The 15,944-nt window shown below is 46.3% G+C and overlaps 1 long non-coding RNA gene across 1 annotated transcript; it reads left to right on the top strand.

The window, feature by feature from the left end:
• Positions 1 to 78: 78 nt before the first annotated feature.
• LOC116978232 lies at positions 79 to 8,757 on the top strand. Its single transcript, XR_004413422.1, has 3 exons — positions 79 to 148; positions 1,700 to 1,704; positions 8,748 to 8,757. It is a non-coding gene; the product is annotated as an uncharacterized LOC116978232 (long non-coding RNA).
• The last annotated feature ends 7,187 nt before the right edge of the window (positions 8,758 to 15,944 follow it).

Below are 15,944 nucleotides of genomic sequence, written 5' to 3'. Positions count from 1 at the left end.
TTATGGGAATGGATCTGCCGGTTCCGACCACGCCGGAGTTCCAGAGACCCGGCCACGGGGGGAATATTCGACCCGCCAATCAGCCGCGGAAGTCCCGATGAGGTCGGGATTGGCCGCCTCGCCCGGCATGGATGCCACATTTTCGGGGGTGGGGGGGGGGTTTCAAGTGCGCTCTCGTAATTTTATCCGGATCATAGGGGTGCCGGCCCACCAGTTGCCAGAAAATCAGTGGTGGACCTGGAACATATTGGTGACTAAAATTAGTCACATGGCATTGGGGGTAGGGTGTTGACGTGGATAGAAAATTGGTTGGCAGACAAGAAGCAAAGAGTAGGAGTGAATGGGTCCTTTTCAGAATGGCAGGCAGTGCTAGATGCAGGGAAAATGTTCCCCATGTTGGGCGAGGCCAGAACCAGGGGGCCACAGTCTTAGAATAAAGGGGAGGTCATTTAAGACGGAGGTGAGAAAAAAAATTCACCCAGAGAGTTGTGAATTTATGGAATTCCCTGCCACAGAGGGCAGTGGAGGCCAAATCACTGGATGGATTTAAGAGATAATTAGATAGAGCTCTAGTGGCTAGTGGCATCAAGGGATATGGGGAGAAGGCAGGCACGGGTTATTGATTGGGGACGATCAGTGTGGGAGGAAACCGAAGATCCCGGAGAAAACCCACGCAGGTCACGGGGAGAACGAACAAACTCCGTACAGACAGCGCCCGTAGTCAGGATCGAACCCGGATCTCTGACAGGCAGCAACTCTACCACTAGGCATAACTACTTTAAATGGCACAACGCTCGATTGATCAAAAAAGTGGACAATACTTATTGTTTGTGCAGTAAATGATGACAGATGAAAAATCCATTGACTGCGTATGGGAGTCTGGCAATGATACAGGAATCTCAGCGCAGGGAAACTCACACAACAAACTGCACGCTATTTATTGCAGGCTGGATTTATAACTGAATTGTCCAAACCCTTTATAGTGGGTTGCACTGCTTTAAACAACTCAACACATTAGCAAGTTCATCAGAAACTACTGGCCTTGCTTATGTTGATGACAGTCAACTCATTAAAAAATTCAGCAATTTATCCAGTTTTCAAAAATTCAGGAAAGAAATATTCTCCAAAGGCTCCAAAGTTTAATTAATAGGTGGTGTACAATATGCTTGCTTCATGGTTTTACTTGACTGCACGTTTGCACCTTCTCCCCGTGAGTTTTCTCCGAGACCTTCGGTTTCCTCCCACACTCCAAAGATGTGTACAAATTGTAGGCTAATTGGCTTTTTGTGAAATTGTACATTTTTAGTTTGTTTTAGTTTAGAGGTACAGCGCAGAAACAGGCCCGTCGGCCCACCGAGTCCTTGCCGACCAGCGATCCCCGCACAGTAACACCGTCCTACACACACACTAGGGACAATTTTTACACTTATGCCAAGCCAATTCACCCTCAAACCTGAACGCCTTTTGAGTGTGGGAGGAAACTGAAGATGTCGGAGAAAACCCACCAGGTCACGGGGAGAACGTGCAAACTCCGTACAGACAGCACCCGTAGTCGGGATCGCACCCGGGTCTCGGCGCTGCAAGCTCTGTAAGGCAGCAACTCTACCGCTGCGCCACCATGCTGCCCTTGTCCCTAGCGTGTAGGATAGTGATAGAGTACGGGGTGATGGCTGGTCGACGTGGACTCGGTGGGACGTAGGGCCTGTTTCTGCATTGTAGCTCTGAAGTCTAAAATAAAGTCTAAAGTCAGCAATGGAGTTGGACTTCTGTGGGCAGCTGAATTTCAGGAGATTGTCCCACCGTCCTTCCTAAAACACAAAGTGCTGGAGGAACTAGGTGGGTCAGGCAAAACCTTACTTTCTGAGTCTGAAGAAAGGTCCCGACCCGAAAGGTCACCTATCCTTTTCTCCTGAGATGCTGCCTGACCCGCTGAGTTACTCCAGCACTTTGTGTCAATCCTTGAACATCTAAGCTTGGTTTAGTTTAGAGATACAGCATGGAGACAGGCTCTTCGGCCCACTGAGTCTGTGCCGACCATCGATCACACGTTCACACTAGTTCTATGTTATCCCACTTTCTCCTCCACACCCTGCACCTTAGGGGCAATTTACAGAGGGCCGAATAACCTACAAACTTGCACGTCTTTGGGACATAGAAAAATAGAAAATAGGTGCAGAAGGAGGCCATTCGGCCCTTTGAGCCAGCACCGCCGTTCATTGTGATCATGGCTGATCGGCCCCAATCAATAACCCGTGCCTGCCTTCTCCCCATACGTGGGACGTGGGAGGAAACCGGAGCACCCGGAAGAAATCTACGGGAGAACGTGCAGACTCCACGCAGACAGCACCCTAGGTCTCTAATAGTTGTGGAGGAAAATATGTGGAAGAAAATTTGACTGTTCCCTCCACAGATGCTGCTTGACCCACTGAGTTCCACCAACGCTTTGTATTTGAGTCAAGATTCCAACATCTGCAGATCTTCCTGTCTCCAAAGTCCCCCCCAGATTTGATGTATAGGAAGGAACTGCAGATGCTGGTTTACACCGAAGATAGACACAAAGTGCTGGAGTAACTCAAGCGGGTCCAACAGCATCTCTGGAGAGAAGGAATGGGTGATGTTTCAGGTCGAGACACTTCTTCAGACTGAGAGTCAGGGGAGAGGGAGGTATAGAGTTTTGGAAGGGTAAGGTGTGAAAAGGACAGATCGAAGCAGATGATGATGAGGAAACGTGGAATGGATCATTGTTAGCTGAGGGGAAGGTGACAAGGAGGCATACAATGAGTACATCTTAGAATAAAGGGGAGGCCACTGTGTTTTTGATTTTCTGTTTTTGGATTGAATTCTGTTTTTAATTTGTGTCTCTGTGATGTCTTTTTTTACCTGTTCTATTCCGATTATATGTTTTTATTCCGATTACTATGTAAGGTGTCCTTGAGATGTCTGAAAGGCGCCCATTAAATAAAATTTATTATTATTATTATTATTATTATTTAAGACTGAGGTGAGAAAAAACTTTTTCACCCAGAGAGTTGTGAATTTATGGAATTCCCTGCCACAGAGGGCAGTGGAGGCCAAGTCACTGGGTGGATTTAAGAGAGAGTTAGATAGAGCTCTAGGGGCTAGTGGAGTCAAGGGATATGGGGAGAAGGCAGGCACGGGTTATTGATAGGGGACGATCAGCCATGATCACAATTGTAATTGTAATTTATTTATTTAGGGGACAGTGCATATTAATAAACATTTACATGTAATACGCAAGATTGTAGCCAGTAGCTAATTTCCATCTTTAGTCCCTCTGGTAAACAAAAGACAAAAACAAAACAAAACAAACAATAAAGTAAAAAAGTAGCAATAAAAGAGTACCATAGGATAATTTTAAGGTAGATTATGATTGCAATTTTGATTTTGCAGTAACCATGTTTTTAGATGTTTGGTAAATGAATGCGGTGCTGGCTCGAAGGGCTGAATGGCCTCCTCCTGCACCTATTTTCTATGTTATAAATGAATCAGGAGGACTGAAGCTAGTCGGAGGTGGGGGGGGGGAACGGAGAGAGAGGGAAGGCAAGAGTTACTTTAAGTTAGAGAAGTCAATAATCATACCGCTGGGGGTATGCCGCAATGGAGAAAAAATGGTGATAAACATATAGGTAGAAAAGAGATTGAAAAGAGTGGAGCCATTGTATCAGGTGGCAGTGGATCCTCGTCTGAGAAAGAGTTACAAAGAGCAGCCATATACGTATAATATACAGCTGCTGTGGGTATTTTGTTGGTTCACAGGCTTGATCAATGGTGTTTTATCATTAATGTTTTATTATTATTAATGTTTAGTGTCTGAGTCATCGTAACTGTCACTGTATGTCATGTTACTTGTGGGCGGAGCACCAAGGCAAATTCCTCGTTTGTGAGGTAACCAATGATGAGGTGTTTGCGCAGTAATCAACCAGAACCAGAACCAGGGCCCTTTAAATATCTAGATCCACAGACAGCAACAAATACACATAAATGGCCACAAGTATCTTCAGAGTGCCATCAGAAGGTTCCAATCATCATCTCCAATCCTTCACCCACATGCCATGAATCTCATGCCTTATACTTCTCCTTTCCCACTTCACTGATTACACAAATATTATTCAGTTGAACAAAGGGGATGGCATGAAGGCATGAGGGAGGAGCTGGCCAAGGTAAACTGGAAAGGGATCCTAGCAGGAATGACGGTGGAACAGCAATGGCAGGAATATCTGGGCATAATCCGAAAGGCGCAGGATCATTTCATTCCAAAAAGGAAGAAAGATTCTAAGGGGAGTAGGAGGCAACCGTGGCTGACAAGAGAAGTTACAAGTTAGGGATAGAATAAAACTAAAAGAAAAGATGTATAACACAGCAAAGAGTAGCCAGAAGCCAGAGGATTGGGAAACTTTCATAGGTCAACATTGGAAACAAAACGGGCAATACGGGCTGAAAAGATGAAGTACGAGGGGAAGCTGGCCAGGAATATAAAGAAGGACAGTAAAAGCTTCTTTAGATATGTTAAGGGAAAAAGAGTAGCAAAGTCAAATGTGGGTCCCTTGAAGGCAGACACGGGTGAAATTATTATGGGTAACAAGGAAATGGCAGAAGAGTTGAACAGGTACTTCGGATCTCTCTTCACTAAGGAAGACACAAACAATCTCCCAGATGTACTGGAGGACAGAGTATCTAAGGGGGTTGAGGAACTGAAATAAATTTTCATTAGGCGAGAAATAGTATTGGGTAGGCTAATGGGACTGAAGGATGATAAATCCCCTGGGGCTGATGGTCTGCATCCCAGGGTCCTCAGGGAGGTGGCTCTAGAAATAGTGGACGCATTGGTGATCATTTTCCAATGTTCAATAGATTCAGGATCAGTTCCTGTGGATTGGAGGATAGCTAATGAGAGAGAAAACGGGGAATTCCAGACCAGTTAGCTTGACTTCGGTGGTGGGAAAGATGCTGGAGTCAATTGTTAAAGAGGTAATAATGGGGCATTTGGATAGTAGTAAAATGATTAGTCCAAGGCAGCATGGATTTATGAAAGGGAAATCATGCTTGACTAATCTTCTGGAATTTTTTGAGGATGTGACAAGTAAAATGGATGAAGGGGTGCCAGTGGATGTAGCGTATCTGGACTTTCAGAAAGCCTTTGATAAGGTCCCGCACGGGAGACTGTTGACTAAAATTAGAGCACTTGGTATTGGGGGTAGGGTATTGACATGGATAGAAAATTGGTTGGCAGACCGGAAGCAAAGAGTGAACGGGTCCTTTTCAGAATGGCAGGCAGTGGCGAGTGGATTGCCGCAAGGCTCGGTGTTGGGGCCACAACTGTTTACCATATATATTCATGATTTGGAAGAGGGAATTAGGAGCAACACTAGCAAGTTTGCAGATGACACAAAGCTGGGTGGCAGTGTAAAACATAGAAACATAAAAAATAGGTGCAGGAGTAGGCCATTCGGCCCTATGAGCCTGCACCGCCATTCAATATGAACTGTGAAGAGGATGTTAGGAGGTTGCAGGGTGACCTGGACAGATTGCGTGAGTGGGCAGATGCGTGGCAGATGCAGCATAATATAGATAAATGTGAGGTTATCCACTTTGGCGGCAAAAACAAGGGGGCAGATTATTATCTCAATGGGGTTTAGGTAAGGGGGAGGTGCAGCGAGACCTGGGCGTCCTTGTACACCAGTCACTGAAAGTTGGCGTGCAGGTACAGCAGGCAGTGAAGAAAGCTGATGGAATGTTGACCTTCATAACAAGAGGATTTCAGTATAGGAGTAAAGAGGTTCTTCTGCAGTTGTATAGGGCTCTGGTGAGACCACATCTGGAGTATTGTGTCCAGTTTTGGTCTCCTAATCTGAGGAAGGACATCCTTGTGACTGAGGCAGTGCAGCGTAGGTTCACGAGATTGATCCCTGGGATGGCGGGACTGTCATGTGAAGAAAGATTGAAAAGGCTAGGCTTGTATTCACTGGAGTTTAGAAGGATGTGGGGGGATCTTATAGAGACATATAAAATTATAAAAGGACTGGACAAGCTAGATGCAGGAAAAATGTTCCCAATGTTGGGCGAATCCAGAACCAGGGGCCACAGTCTTAGATTAAAGGGGAGGCCATTTAAGACTGAGGTGAGAGAAATATTTTTCACCCAGAGAGTTGTGAATTTATGGAATTCCCTGCCACAGAGGGCAGTGGAGGCCAAGTCACTGGATGGATTGAAGAGAGAGTTAGATAGAGCTCTAGGGGCTGGCGGAATCAAGGTATACGGGGAGAAGGCAGGCACGGGTTATTGATTGGGGAGGATCAGCCATGATCACAATGAATGGCGGTGCTGGCTTTTCACACAGAGAGTGGTGAATCTCTGGAATTCCCTGCCACAGAAGGTAGTTGAGGCCAGTTCATTGGCTATATTTAAGAGGGTGGCCCTTGTGGTTAAAGGGATCAGGGGTATGGAGAGAAGGCAGGTACAGGATACTGAGTTGGATGATCAGTCACGATCATATTGAATGGCGGTGCAGGCTCGAAGGGCCGAATGGCCTACTCCTGCACCTATTTTCTATGTTTCTAAGTGGTTGTCGAAGGTAGACAAAAATGCTGGAGAAACTCAGCGGGTGCAGCAGCGTCTATGGAGCGAAGGAAATAGGCAACGTTGAAAACGTTGCCTATTTCCTTCGCTCCATAGATGCTGCTGCACCCGCTGAGTTTCTCCAGCATTTTTGTCCACCTTCGATTTTCCAGCATCTGCAGTTCCTTCTTAGACACAACAAGTAAGTGGTTGTCGAACAGGAAACTCACAAAATGGTTCACAGTTGATGCTGGGGACGGGACGGTCTGCACGTAACTGGTTACGCGAAGGAACTAGGAGGAGCTGAAGACTAGTTCGGGACTCTCTGAATCGAAACAAAGAAGCGGCGGCTGCTGCAGTTGCAACTGCGGACGCGATCTCTCTCTCGCTCTCTCTGTACCCGGGTCGGCAGCTCTGAATCCCGGCCGCTGGTTGTTGGTTGTTGGTTGTTGCTGTCCCACTACACCTCTTCTCCCTCCTTGGCTGCGGGCTTGCGAGCGCTCCCATACGATGCTCGACTCTCTGGGGGAGACATCATTCCCTCGTTCACAGCCTGAGCCTGAGCCGGACTTCTCTTCCCCTTTGTTTGGGCCGAGGGCTGTGGGCGGAGGGAGGAAGATGCCGAACTGATGGGGGCTTGTGGTGGCGGTGGCGGCAGCAGGGGCGGACAAACGGGCCGCTTTGTCGTCGGAAAGAGGTCAGTAATTAACCCGGAGTTTCCCCTGAACTTTTCCGCCCAGCCCTGTCCTGCCCTGTTCTGCTCTGCAGGCGGAGAGATAGATCAACAGTGGTCAGAGTTCTTGGCGAGATTGTGTGTCTGAATGTAGGCAGGAGTGGAGCTTGGATGTAACTAGTAGTGTATGTTACATTTTGTAGCGTGTTACATTTTGTATGTTACATTTAGTCGTGTTAGTTTGCATGTTACATTTAGTCGTGTTAGTTTGCATGTTACATTTAGTCGTGTTAGTTTGTATGTTACATTTAGTCGTGTTAGTTTGCATGTTACATTAAGGCGTGTTAGTTTGCATGTTACATTAAGGCGTGTTAGTTTGCATGTTACATTAAGGCGTGTTACATTTAGCATGTTACATTTAGCGTGTTACATTTAGCATGTTAGTTTGCATGTTACATTTAGCATGTTAGTTTGCATGTTACATTTAGCGTGTTACATGTTGCATGTTACATTTAGTCGTGTTAGTTTGCATGTTACATTTAGTCGTGTTAGTTTGCATGTTACATTAAGGCGTGTTACATTTAGCATGTTACATTTAGCATGTTAGTTTGCATGTTACATTTAGCGTGTTACATGTTGCATGTTACATTTAGTCGTGTTAGTTTGCATGTTACATTTAGCGTGTTACATGCTGTATGTTATATATGTCGTGTTACATTTAGCATGTTACATTTAGTCGTGTTAGTTTGCATGTTACATTTAGTGTGTTACATGGTGCATGTTACATTTAGCGTGTTACATGTTGCATGTTATATGTCGTGTTACATTTAGCATGTTACATTTAGTCGTGTTAGTTTGCATGTTACATTTAGTGTGTTACATGGTGCATGTTACATTTAGCGTGTTACATGTTGCATGTTATATGTGGTGTTACATTTAGCATGTTACATTTAGTCGTGTTAGTTTGCATGTTACATTTACAACAAACAGACTGAACTGTAACAGCCTATTGCACTTTATCTGTGTATTTATGTGAATATTGAACTGAACTGTTCTGTATTTATGCCTACAATATTCTGTTGTGCTGCAGCAAGCAAGAATTTCATTGTCCTATCTGGGACACATGACATTAAACTCTCTTGACTTGACCTGACTTGTGTTACATTCAGCTGTGTACATTTTGTATGTTACATTTTGTAGCTTGTCACGTTTTTGTGGCATGTTGTGTTACGTTTTGTACGCTACATTAAACATGTTACATTTTGTCACATGTTATATTTTTGTTGCAAGTCTCTCTTTTGTATGTATCATTTAAATCTTCCACCACCCTCTCTGATCAATCCAATTTACAACATAATTGGTCATTTGTAGTATTCTAGGCGATCCTTAAATACTGGTTTGAGGGCCTGAGCTACAGGGAGAGAGAGGGTGGGCAGGCTAGGAATTTATTCCGCGGAACACAGGAGGCTGAGGAGTGATCTGATGGAGGGGCAGAAAGTCCAGAGGGGAAGAGATAGGTTGAATGCACAGAGTGTTTTACCCAGCGTAGGGGGAGCAAGAGCTAATGGGTTTAAGGTGAGAGGGGGGAAGATTTAATAGGAAGGATTTTCTTCCTATTAAAGGTGGGTGTATGGAACGAGCTGCCAGAGGAGGAAGTTGAAGCAGGGACTATAACAGCATTTAAAAACCATTTGGACGGGATAGGAAAGGTTGAGAGGGATATGGGGCAGACACAGGCAAGTGGGATTAGTTAGTTGGGGCATCTTGGTCGGCATGGATGAGTTGGGCCGAAGGGCCTGTTTCCATGCTATTTCACTCTACATATCGTGGTGGCTGAAAGATGTTTAAATATTTTTCTTAACGTTACGGGGATGGTGGAGAGATGGTCGAGAGATTCTGGAGCCGATCTAATGCTTTGTCTGAAGACACAAGGAACTGCAGGTGCTGGAATCTTGAGCCAAACACACAAAGTGCTGGAGGAACTCAGCGCGTCTGTGGAGAACATGGATAGGCGACGTTTCTGGGGGGTCGGGACTGAAGAAGGGTCCCGACCGGAAATACCACCCACCCACGTCCTCCAGAGATGCTGCCTGGCCCGCTGAGTTCCTCCAGCACTTTATGTTTAAGAAGGAACTGCAGATGCTGGAAAATCGAAGGCAGCCAAAAGTGCTGAAGAAACTCAGCGGGTGCAGCAGCATCTATGGAGCAAAGGAAATAGGCAACGTTTTCTCGTCTCCGTTCTAAATGACTTGCGCATTATTCTTAAAGAGACCATTTCTCGTCCCATATCGCTTGACTTATTCTGGTTTGTTAATGTCTGAAGAAGGGTTTCGGCCTGAAACGTTGCCTATTTCCTTCGCTCCATAGATGCTGCTGCACCCGCTGAGTTTCTCCAGCATTTTGTGTCGGTGGCTTTGTTGAGCTGAACGGAGTTCTTGACTGGTCGTAGGTTCAACTGGAAGAGTTGTTCACACTCCCCTGCCGCCCCCACTGGCCAAACTTAGCTGGGAAATTAAATGCACATTTTTACAATGAAATATCACAAAAATGCAATTCCCCAATCGCGTTTCAAAAAATTTAAAACCCTGTTTTGAAAACACTAAAAAACGCCAGGGCGATAATTCTCCAAGCTCCAGAGGGGGCAGGGTTGAAGTGTTTCTCTGCAGTTGCTGCCTTGGGTATACGAGCTTTCAGCTGGTCTTGTGTGTGTGTGTGTGTATATGTGTGTGTGTGTTCTGTAAATAAAGAAGTCCCGGTACTGTCGGCAGTACACCACAGCACGATTTGCATGCAGCCCGCTTCCTCCATCTCCGTTGCAAGACATTGCACAGTTGCAGCAACACTGACCGACTAGTTTGGGTCAATAAGACTGAAACAAAAATGCCGGAGTAACTCAGCATCTCTGGAGAGGAGGAATGGAAGGCACTTCCTGTCCCGTCGAGTTACTCCAGCACTTTGTGTCCATCTTTGGTGTAAACCAGCACAAGGTCATAAGTGATAAGAGTAGAATTAGGCCATTTGGCCCATCTTGCCTCCACCTACATCAAAAGTCTGCTTACCCACCACACCACCTCCAGGTCCCTCAGATCGGCTGACTTGGGGTTATTGAACATCCCGCGGTCTAGGCATAGGCTCAGGGGCAACCGCGTCTTTGCGGTTGCAGCTCCTAGACTGTGGAACAGCATCCCCCTTCCCATCAGAACTGCCCCCATCCATCGACTCTTTTAAGTCGAGACTTAAAACTCATCTTTACTCCCAAGCCTTTCTTGACGTCCTCTGAGCGAGGGCTATATGTATATATTTATGTATGTACTTAATCTATGAACCACTGTTATATAACGTTAGTACCTCCACCAATGTAAAACACCTTGGCCAACGAGAGTTGTTTTTTAAATGTGCTATAGAAATAAAAGTGACTTGACTTGACCGCCATTCAATCATGGCTGATCTATCTCTCCCTCCTAACCCCATTCCCCTGCCTTCTCCCCATAACCCCTGACACCCGCACTAATCAAGAATCTTATCTATCTCTGCCTTAAAAATATCCTCTGACTTGGCCTCCACAGCCTTCAGTGGCAAAGAATTCCACAGATTCACCACCCTCTGACTAAAGAAATTTTCACCTCATCTCCTTCCTAAAAGAACGTCCTTTAATTCTGAGGGTGTGACCTCTAGTCCTAGCGGAAACTCCCACTAGTGGAAACATCCTATCCACATCCACTCTATCCAAGGCTTTCACTATTTAGTACGTTTCTAATGAGGTCACCCCCCTCATTCTTCTAAACTCCAGCGAGCACTGGCCTAGTGCCGACAAATGCTCCTACTCATTCCTGGGATCATTTTTTTTTAGTGCATCTGCAGTTCCTTCCTGGGAAGGAACTGCAGATGCACTAAAAAAAAATGTCATGCCCCTCAGTTCATCCACAAGTGTCTTTCAACCGATGCTCTTATTTTGGAAGGAACACTGACCACTGTGATAGAAACATAGGAAATAGGCGCAGGAGTAGGCCATTCGGCCCTTCGAGCCTGCACCGCTATTCAATATGATCATGGCTGATCGTCCAACTCAGTATCCTGTACCTGCCTTCTCTCCATACCCCCTGATTCCTTTAGCCACAAGGGCCACATCTAACTCCCTCTTAAATATAGCCAATGAACTGGCCTCAACTACATTCTGTGGCAGAGAATTCCAGAGATTCACCACTCTCTGTGTGAAAAATGTTTTTCTCATCTCAGTCCTCAGTGATGTGGAGAAATTAAGGGCCTGTCCCACTTACGCGACCTCTACAGGCGACTGCCGGCACCCGTGATAGGCCGCCGAAATTTTCGACATGTTGAAAACTCAGTGGAGACCTCTTTGGAGACCTCTCACGACCATACAGGCTGTATGGTCGTGAGAGGTCTCCTATGGTCTTGAGAGGTCTCCAAAGAGTCGTAGCGTCTTTCTGGTCGCCGCCGAATTTAACACATGTTGAAAATTTCGGCGACCTATCACAGATGCCGGCAATCGCCTGTAAAGGTCGCGTAAGTGGGACAGGCCTTTTGGAGAGCACCCCTATATTTTTTTTAAAAAGTAAAAATTGTCGTTGTATTTTGAGATAAGTTTGGGGAATTCCACAGCTGTATCTAAATGTAACTTCCGAAAATGTTGAGGGAAGTTGAGAGAATCTGAGTCGTACAGCACAGATAAAGGCCCTTCGGCCCGACTCGTCCATGCCGACCCATGTACGTTTTTCTTTCCTTTAGAAGGATCTTTTGTCCAATTAGTCACAGGTACCGAGCACTGAAAAGATCAAGACTGACATTGGAAGTTTGCAAACATCAAGCAAACAGTCCTCAAATTACAATGTTCATAAGTGGCAGGAGCAGAATGAGGCCATTTGGCCCATCGAGTCTACTCTACGATTCTGTCATGGCTGATCAATCTCTCCCTCCTAACCCCACTCTCCTGCCTTCTCCCCATAACCTCTGACACCCGCACTAATCAAGAATCTATCTATCTCTGCCTAAAAAATATACTCTGACTTGGCCTCCACGGCCTTCAGTGGCAAAGAATTCCACAGATTCACCACCCTCTGACTAAAGAAATTCCTCCTCATCTCCTTCCTAAAAGAACGTCCTTTATTTCTGAGGCTGTGACCTCTGGTCCTAGACTCTCCCACTAGTGGAAACATCCTCTCCACATCCACTCTATCCAGGCTTTTCACTGTATCATCCTTATCCACTATACACTCTATCCCTGCGGTGACCAGCGCTCACGGAAGGCCTTTAGAGTGGACACTGTTTGCTCCCTCTCCTTGGACACATGGGCATGGACGCAGGCTAGGAAGAGGGGCAGGAAGTCGACTCGGGCAGATCCATCGACAGCCCGCTGCCTGGACCCGCGAAAGGCCATCTTGTCCAGGGACCCAGTATACACTAGTCTCATGCCTCCGTTTGCTTCAAGTCCGTGGTCCCTGCCTGCTTAAAAAAATCCATCATTGTACCGGTACCAAAAAATGCCTCCCCAGCCTGTCTGAATGACTACCGTCCGGTGGCCCTTACCTCGGTAGTCATGAAATGCTTTGAGAGGCTGGTGAAAAAACACATCTGCGCCTTCCTCCCTCGGAACATGGACCCGTTACAATTCGCATACCGTCCGAACAGATCCACGGACGATGCGGTCTCCCAGGTCTTGCACACCGCACTCTCTCATCTTGACAGCCAGAAGGGGGGCTACGTGAGGATGCTGTTCATAGACTTCAGTTCAGCCTTCAACACGATAGTCCCCACCAGACTGGCCGAGAAGCTACTGGAATTGGGGCTCAACACCCCCCTGTGTGCCTGGGTCCTGGACTTTCTCACCGCCAGGCCCCAGGTAGTCAAGATGGGAGGGAATACATCGAAGTCCCTCACCCTGAGCACAGGGTCGCCCCAGGGTTGCGTCCTCAGCCCCCTATTGTACTCCCTGTACACACATGACTGTGTGGCTAGGTTCAGCTCCAACTCAATAATTAAGTTTGCTGATGACACTGTGGTGGTGGGCCTGGTCTCAGACAACGACGAGAAGGCCTACCGGGAGGAGGTGTCTGGTCTAGCACTCTGGTGTCAGGATAACAGCCTCCTCTTGAACATCAGAAAAACAAAGGAGCTGATCGTGGACTTTAGGAGGGCACATCATCCGAGGACGTACACACCATTGAAGATAAATGGGGATCCTGTGGATAGGGTGAGCTGTTTTAAATACCTGGGAGTCCACATCTCCGAGGATATGACATGGACAGTACATGCCGCAGCACTCGTGAGTAAGGCAAGGCAGCGCCTTTACCACCTCAGGCAATTGAGGAAATTCAGAGTGTCTCCGAGGATCCTCCAGTGCTTCTACTCAGCGGCTGTGGAAAGCATCTTGTCCGGAAATATTACCACCTGGTTTGGGAATTGCTCTGCCCAGGACAAGAAGGCTCTGCAGAGAGTAGTGCGTTCGGCCGAACGCACTATGGGAACTTCACTTGCCCCCCTGCAGGAACTATACATCAGGAGGTGCAACTCCAGAGCCAATAAAATCATGGGAGACCCCTTCCACCCCAGCAACGGACTGTTCCAGCTGCTACGGTCAGGCAAACATAGAAACATAGAAAATAGGTGCAGGAGTAGGCCATTCGGCCCTTCGAGCATGCACCGCCATTTGATATGATCATGGCTGATCATCCAACTCAGTATCCTGTACCTGCGTTCTCTCCATACCCCCTTATCCCTTTAGCCACAAGGGCCACATCTAACTCCCTCTTAAATATAGCCAATGAACTGGCCTCAACTACCTTCTGTGGCAGAGAATTCCACAGGTTCACCCCTCTCTGTGTAAAAAATGATTTCCTCATCTCGGTCCTAAAAGTCTTCCCTCTTATCCTTAAACTGTGACCCCTAGTTCTGGACTTCCTCAACATCGGGAATAATCTTCCTGCATCTAGCCTGTCCAACCCCTTAAGAATTTTGTACGTTTCTATAAGATCCCCCCTCAGACTTCTGAATTCCAACGTGTACAAGCCGAGTCTATCCAGTCTTTCTTCCTATGAAAGTCCTGCCATCCCAGGAATCAGTCTGGTGAACCTTCTCTGTACTCCCTCTATGGCAAGAATGTCTTTCCTCAGATTAGAAGAGCAAAACTGTACGCAATACTCCAGGTGTGGTCTCACCAAGACCCTGTACAACTGCAGTAGAACCTCCCTGCTCTTATACTCAAATCCTTTTGCTATGAATGCTAACATACCATTTGCTTTCTTCACTGCCTGCTGCACCTGCATTCCTACTTTCAATGATTGGTGTACCGTGACACCCAGGTCTCGTTGCATCTCCCCTTTTCCTAATCGGCAACCATTCAGATAACAGTCTACTTTCCTGTTTTTGCCACCAAAGTGGATAACCTCACATTTATCCACATTATACTGCATCTGCCATGCATTTGCCCACTCACCCAACCTATCCAAGTCACCTTGCAGCCTCCTAGCATCCTCCTCACAGCTAACACTGCCCCCCCCAGCTTCGTGTCATCCGCAAACTTGGAGATGTTACATTCAATTCCCTCATCCAGATCATTAATATATATTGTAAATAGCTGGGGTCCCAGCACTGAACCTTGCGGTACCCCACTAGTCACTGCCTGCCATTGTGAAAAGGACCCGTTTACTCCTACTCTTTGCTTCCTGTCTGCCAGCCAGTTCTCTATCCACATCAATACTGAACCCCCAATACCGTGTGCTTTAAGTTTGTATGCTAATCTCTTATGTGGGACCTTGTCGAAAGCCTTCTGGAAGTCCAGATATAACACATCCCCTGGTTCTCCCTTATCCACTCTACTAGTTACATCCTCGAAAAATTCTATAAGATTCGTCAGACATGATTTACCTTTCATAAATCCATGCTGACTTTGTCCAATGATTTCACCACTTTCCAAATGTGCTGCTATCCCATCTTTAATAACTGATTCTAGCAGTTTCCCCACTACCGATGTTAGACTAACTGGCCTGTAATTCCCCGTTTTCTCTCTCCCTCCCTTTTTAAAAAGTGGGGTTACATTAGCTACCCTCCAATCCTCAGGAACTACTCCAGAATCTAAAGAGTTTTGAAAAATTATCACTAATGCATCCACTATTTCTGGGGCTACTTCCTTAAGTACTCTGGGATGCAGCTTATCCGGCCCTGGGGATTTATCGGCCTTTAATCCATTCAATTTACCTAACACCACTTCTTGGCTAACCTGGATTTCACTCAGTTCCTCCATCTCATTTGACCCCCGGCCTAAACGCCTCCGTTGCCATGCTGTGAGAACGGAGAGGTTGAGAAGGAGTTTCTTCCCAGAGGCCATTCGGACTGTAAACTCCCATCTCACCAGGGACTAACTTTACTGAACGTTTTTCCTTCCAATATTTAATATGTAAAAGAATATGTGTGTGTTTATGATTGTGTTTATAGTTTGTTTGGTTGTTTGTTTGTCATTTGGCACAAAGTCCGCGAGCATTGCCACTTTTCATTTCACTGCACATCTCGTATGTGTATGTGACGAATAAACTTGACTTGACTTGACTTGACATCCCTCTAAACCTTTCCGAACCTTTTCCCGACCCTTTTTGTGTTTTTGTACAATTCACCCTATTTAACAGCCAGTGTTAGGTCCACTGAGAACGATTGCACTGAATCTCATATTTTCCTGGGTAGATGA

This window comes from Amblyraja radiata, chromosome 11 (assembly GCF_010909765.2).
Source record: "Amblyraja radiata isolate CabotCenter1 chromosome 11, sAmbRad1.1.pri, whole genome shotgun sequence".
NCBI classification, from domain to species: Eukaryota; Metazoa; Chordata; class Chondrichthyes; order Rajiformes; family Rajidae; genus Amblyraja; species Amblyraja radiata.
Note: the sequence above shows the minus strand (reverse complement) of the source record. Positions and strands in the feature narration are given on the sequence as shown.